The following is a 6261-nucleotide window of genomic DNA, read 5'->3' on the forward strand; positions in this document are numbered from 1 at the left end:
AAGTGCAGAGTCCTGCACTTAGGACAGAAGAATCCCATGCACTGCTACAGACTAGGTACCGAATGACTGGGCAGCAGTTCTGCAGAAAAGGACCTAGGGGTCACAGTGGACAAGAAGATGGATATGAGTCAACAGTGTGCTCTTGTTGCCAAGAAGTTTAACGGCATTTTGGGCTGTATAAGTAGGGGCATTGCCAGCAGATCGAGGGACGTGATCATTCCCCTCTATTCAACATTGGTGAGGCCTTGTCTGGAGTACTGTGTCCAGTTTTGGTCCCCACACTACAAGAAGGATGTGCAAAAGTTGGAGAGTCCAGCAGAGGGCAACAAAAATGATTAGGGGTCTGGAGCACATGACTTATGAGGATAGGCTGAGGGAACTGGGATTATTTAGTCTGCAGAAGAGAAGAATGAGGGGGGATTTGATAGCTGCATTTAACTACCTGAAAGGGGGTTCCAAAGAGGATGGAGCTAGACTGTTCTCAGTGGTAGCAGATGACAAAACAAGGAGTAATGGTCTCAAGTTGCAGTGGGGAAGGTTTAGGTTGGATATTAGGAAAAAAAATTTCACTAGGAGGGTGGTGAAGCACTGGAATGGGTTACCTAGGGAGGTGGTGGAATCTCCTTCCCTAGAGGTTTTTAAGGCCTGGCTTGGCAAAGCCCTGGCTGGGATGATTTAGTTGGTGATTGATCCTGCTTTGAGCAGGGGGTTGGACTAGATGACCTCCTGAGGTCCCTTCCAACCCTGATATTCTATGATTGCATCCAGCTTCCCTCACTGCTGCACTTTGCACCAGCGGGTAAATGTGGCTACAAATCATGGGCTGCATGTAATGGAGGCTGGGAAAGGCTAAGCCTCACCAAACCTCACGCTGCCAGGGGGAGGGGGCAGAGTGGCAGATTTGGGGCCCTGGAAAAATCTTCCCCCAGCCATGGTCCCAGGGCTGGAGGAGCTCTTGCTCCCTGCTGCGGCCCCAGAGCCGCATCAGGGGCACAGAGCTTTTCTGGTCTCGGGGTGCCTGGGGTGAGGGTTGCCAGGTGTCCAGTTTTTGACTGGAACATCCATTTGAAAAGGAAATCGGGCAGCGTTCAGGCAGCACAGCTGACCTGATGCTGAAAGTCCGGTTGGCTGCAGTAAGGAAGAGCAGCAGTTGCAGCTGGAACCACATGGAGGAGCTGTTCTCTGCTCAGCTGCTAATGCCTGAAAGCGAGCACTGGCTGGCTTGCGGACCAGGCTTCAAGAGGTAAGTGCCGACCGACCCCTCCCCAGCCATGCCCCTCGTTCTGGGGACTTACCCCCGCTGTGTCCCGCTGTGCCCTGATTGGGCAGGCTCCGCATCAGCTCCTCCCAGCCTGGTTCTGGAGGCAGCAGGTGAGTCCAGGGAGAACTGGAAGTCAGCGAGGTGGGGGTGAGGAGTGAGTGAGGGGCAGGGCCTCAGGGGAAGAGGTGGGGCAGGGTGGACAAGGGTGTTCAGTTTTCAGCCATTAGAAAGTTGGCAACATGGAGTGGGGGGAAGTAGTGAGCGAGGAGTGGGGCTATGAGGGAAGATGCAGAATGGGGTGGGGCCACAGGTGATAAGGGCGGAATGAGGGAGGGGATCCGGCCAGGGCCAAGAGCTCTGCCGCGGTCCCAGCAGAGGCAAGAGCTAGCTCTCATCCCCCACCCCATGGCCCTGACCAAGCACTCATCGCCTCCCGCCCTGGCCGGAGCCACGGGTCAGGGGCTGAGACTAGCCAGCAGTGGTGTGGCCTCAGCTGGAAGAGGCTGGGCAGGGTGGGAGTCAGACTGAGCTGGCTGAGGGATACATGCCTGGGAAAGGCACCGGCACTTTGCACTTCCGCTGAGCCCCGGTAGGAGGCGCCCTTTAATAAATGAAAGGGGGGTAGCTCCCTTTTATGAACACCCAGCTAGCCAGTTAGCTATAAAGTCCCTCTTGGTGGCTGTTTTCTGCTTGCTTTACCTGTAAAGGGTTAACAAAGTTCCCCAGGTAAAGGGCACCTGACCCAAAGAGCCAATGGAAAGACTAGAACTTTTTAAAATGGGAAAGAAACTTTCCCTTTGTCTGTTCTTCTCTGAAGAAGGGGACGTGGAGCAGCAATGCTATAAGCAGGAATGCTGTGTAAGGCTTGAACCACGTATGAAAATTTATCAGATCGTATCTAGAATTACTTATTGAAACCCCCCAAATATGTAAGTAAATTAGGAATGTTTAGCTAGATGTGATCAGGTTTATTTTTTTATTTTGACTTTTGGGTCTTCTCTTTGCTAGCCCCAGGTGCTTTTGTTTGCTTGTAACTTTTAAGCTGAGCCCCGAAGAAAGCTGTTTTGGGTGCTTAATTTTTGTAATTGTTTCTTTTAAGATCTAACAAAAAGTTTAAGTTCCAGATGTATCTTTTTCCTTTTTATTTTTAATAAAATTTGCCTTTTTAAAGAACAGGATTGGATTTTTGGTGTCCTAAGAAGTTTGTGCATGTTGTTTGATTAGCTGGGAGCCACAGCTAATTTCCTTTGCTTTCTTTCTCAGCTCTTCCCTGGAGGGGGTTGAAAGGGCTTGAGGGTACCTGTCATAACTATAAAGGGAAGGGTAATAGCTGTCCTGTGTACAGTACTATAAATCCCTCCTGGCCAGAGACTCCAAAATCCTTTTCCCTGTAAAGGGTTAAGAAGCTCAGGTAACCTGGCTGGCATCTGACTAAAGGACCAATAAGGGGACAAGATACTTTCAAATCTTGGGGGGGGAAGGCTTTTGTTTGTGTTCTTTGTTTGGGAGTGTGTTCGTTCTCCGGGAATGAGAGGGACCAGACATCAATCCAGGTTCTCGACATCTTTCTAAACAAGCCTCTCCTATTTCAAACTTGTAAGTAAATAGCCAGGCAAGGCGTGTTAGTTTTCCTTTGTTTTTCTCAACTTGTAAATGTACCTTTTACTAGAGTGTTTATCTTTGTTTGCTGTACTTTGAACCTGAGACTAGAGGGGAGTCCTCTGAGCTCTTTAAGTTTGATTACCCTGTAAGGTTAATTTCCATACTGATTTTACAGAGATGATTTTTACCTTTTTCTTTAATTAAAAACCTTCTTTTTAAGAACCTGATTGATTTTTCCTTGTTTTAGATCCAAAGGGGTTTTGGATCTTGATTCACCAGGAGTTGGTGGGAGGAAGGAGGGGAATGGTTAATTTCTCCTTGTTTTAAGATCCAAGGGGTTTTGGATTTGTTTTCACCAGGGATTTGGTGAGGGTTTTTCAAGGCTTCCCAGGGAGGGAATCCATTGATGGTGGCAGCTGAACCAGAGCTAAGCTGGTAGTTAAGCTTAGAAGTTTTTCATGCAGGCCCCTACATTTGTACCCTAAAGTTCAAAGTGGGGATCTCAGTCCTGACAGTACCCCACAGGGAGGAATTTCCAAGTGCTCCTTCCTGGCTTCAAAGGGGTTTTTTTGCATTTGGGTGGTGGCAGCGTTTACCAAGCCAAGGTCAGAGAGAAGCTGTAACCGTGGGAGTTTAATACAAGCCTAGAGTGGCAAGTATTAAGTTTTAGAATCCTTGTGGGCCCCACCTTCTGCACTCAGAGTGACAGAGTGGGGATTCAGCTTTGACACGCTCGTAGCAGGAAAAAGAGATGGGGATGGCAGCACAGCTCCACCAGACAGGGTGTGGGAAGCCCGCTGAATCCCGTCTCTTCCGTGCCCACAGCCACAGTGACTACTGTTCGGCAGTAGGTGTCTGACTCTGAAGCATGCACAGGACTGCATTGAATCTGCAGCAGGAGGTGATGGGAGAAGTGAGTGGGGGAGTAGCTGTGAGGGAAGTGGGGACAAGGTGGTGCTGGCTTGGAGTGGGTGTGAAAAAATATACCTATACCATAGAACTGGAAGGGACCTCAAAAGTTCATCAAGTCCAGCCCCCGACCTTCACTAGCAGGACCAAGTACTGATGATTTTGCCCTATATCCCTAAGGGGTCCCCTCAAGGATTGAACTTATAACCCCGGGTTTAGCAAGCCAATGCTCAAACCACTGAGCTATCCCTTCCCCTGTATGCCATGATTACCCTGTACATGATTAATTCATCTTAGCTGTCAGGCACAATGAAGTAGCCAGAGCAATGCTTTGTCTTTCAATAATCTACAACCATGGTTCTCAACCTGTTTATCATTGTGGGTCGCATATGCAGACACAAAGTGTTACCTGGGCTGCAGGTTGAGAACCACATTGCCCCCCACCTAACCCACCCTCCCCCAAACCCCTATGCCCAGCTCCCTCTGCCCAGAGACCACTCCACAGAGTGGCACCAGGAGCAGAGGGCTGGGGTGCAGTGTGGGTGGCAGGGACCCCCAAGCCTGGACCCTGCTGCACAGAGACCCCCAGACCCTGCCCCTGCCGCTGTGCGGGGCTGGGTGGGAGCCCACAGCCCTGCCCCCAACCCTGCTGTGAGGAGTCAGGTGGCAGCTGGGACCCCAAGCCCACCTTTAACACACAGCTGTGTGGGCCACAATTGAGAACCGCTGATCTACAGCTATGGGCCTAAATAAGCACTGTAGGTGCCTTTAAAAAATACAGCTGGCAGCTGCTTAAGCTGACATAAGATCACTATATGGTGATTGATTCCTTGGTGGCATCTTCTTTAGATGCATTCATGCCGGTAATGGACATTGCACTGTGAGAACCCAGTTCCCAGTACAAGTAGATCCAGTGCTTTAGAGGGGCCTGGAAAAGGAAACTTTGTTTTGATTGTTAACCTCCCACAACCTTTACATTGTGGTCCCCAACTATCAAGAGTTACATGCTGCCTCTGCCTGAGTTCCCGTCCTGCACTCTACCCACACGGTGACACCTCCTCTAGTCGTGTTTCGAGTCTTGCTAAGTTCTTGGCCTCAATGGCTTCCTGTGGCAGTGCGTTCCCCTTCCCCAGGCAAATTGCACATTGTGCGATACAAGATGCGATTTCAACCAGAAATAGTTGACCACAAGCTAAATATGAGTCAACAGTGTGATGCTGTTGCAAAAGAAGCAAACATCAGGGAGAACAGAAGTTCCTGATCACCTTTCTGCAGACCCTCCGTTATATAATTTAGCGTGTGCTTAACACCCACCGGCAGCCAAGCTCCCCTCTCTCCCCAGCAGCACCTCCTGCTCGCTAGCAGCCCCACTGATGAGCTCCTTCCCTCCCTCCCAGTGCCTCCCGCCCACCATGGATCAGCTGTTCCACAGTGTGCAGGCGTGCTGGGAAGGAGGGGAAGGTGGGTTGATGGGGTACGCTCGGGGGAGGAGGCGGAACTGGGCAGGAAGAGGTGGGATGGGGTGGGGCCTTGGGGGAATGGATCGAGTTGGAGCGGGGCCTGTGGCTGAGCAGGGGTGGTGCACCTCTGGGGAAAGTTGGAAGCCGGTTCCTGTAGATGGGGATGTTTTGTTTGAACTCGCAGGTACAAGGTCTAGGGTTGGTAACTAGCCACGTCTGGCGTGGCACACGTAACTTGTTGGTACCAATGTATAAAAAGAGGAGTCATAGGAGGGGCGTCTTTGGCCAGCCAAAGGAGCAGTGTCCTGGTGCCTGACTGAGCTGGTACCATGGTCAGGGGCATACATGTGTTAGTGCACCTGTAACTGCGGAGCCAGGGCGCTGGTACCCTGCTGTTAAGTTGAGAAATCTTGTTGCTGCTCCAACGCTGTCCAGGCTGATAAGCTCTTACAGGTGCTCCGTGCTGCTGTTCGTGGAGCTCCGGTGTCAGCGGCACAAGCAGAGAGCAGCCTGCTAAGTCAGCAGACCACAATGTGAGTTGTTGAGAGACCACAGGCTCGGTTTGGTGGCAAAGGTTTATGGGTCCTAGTGCCCTCGCTCCATGGTTACAGGTATCTTAACGCATGTATGCCCACAACACTGGTACCAGTTCAGTTTCATAGACTCATAGGCTTTAAGGTCAGAGGGGACCATCATGATCCTCTCTGATCTCACCCACCCACTCCTGTACCAGACCCTTAACCTCTGGCTGAGTTACTGAAGTCCTCAGATCATGAATTAAAGACTTCAGGTTACAGAGAATCGACCATTTACACTAGTTTAAACCTGCAAGTGACCCATGCCCGAGTCAATGCACCAGTAGCTGCCCCCTCGGCTGGTCAAAGATGCCTCACCTATGACTTCTCCTTTTTTACATTGATACAAACAAGTTACATATTCCACTCCAGATGTGGCTAGTTACCAACCCTACACCTTGTACCTGTGAGTTCAAACAAAACATCCCCATCCTTTGTCCTGTCATCCCATCCT

This window comes from Trachemys scripta, unplaced genomic scaffold, assembly GCF_013100865.1.
Source record: "Trachemys scripta elegans isolate TJP31775 unplaced genomic scaffold, CAS_Tse_1.0 scaffold_26, whole genome shotgun sequence".
Taxonomy (NCBI): Eukaryota; Metazoa; Chordata; order Testudines; family Emydidae; genus Trachemys; species Trachemys scripta.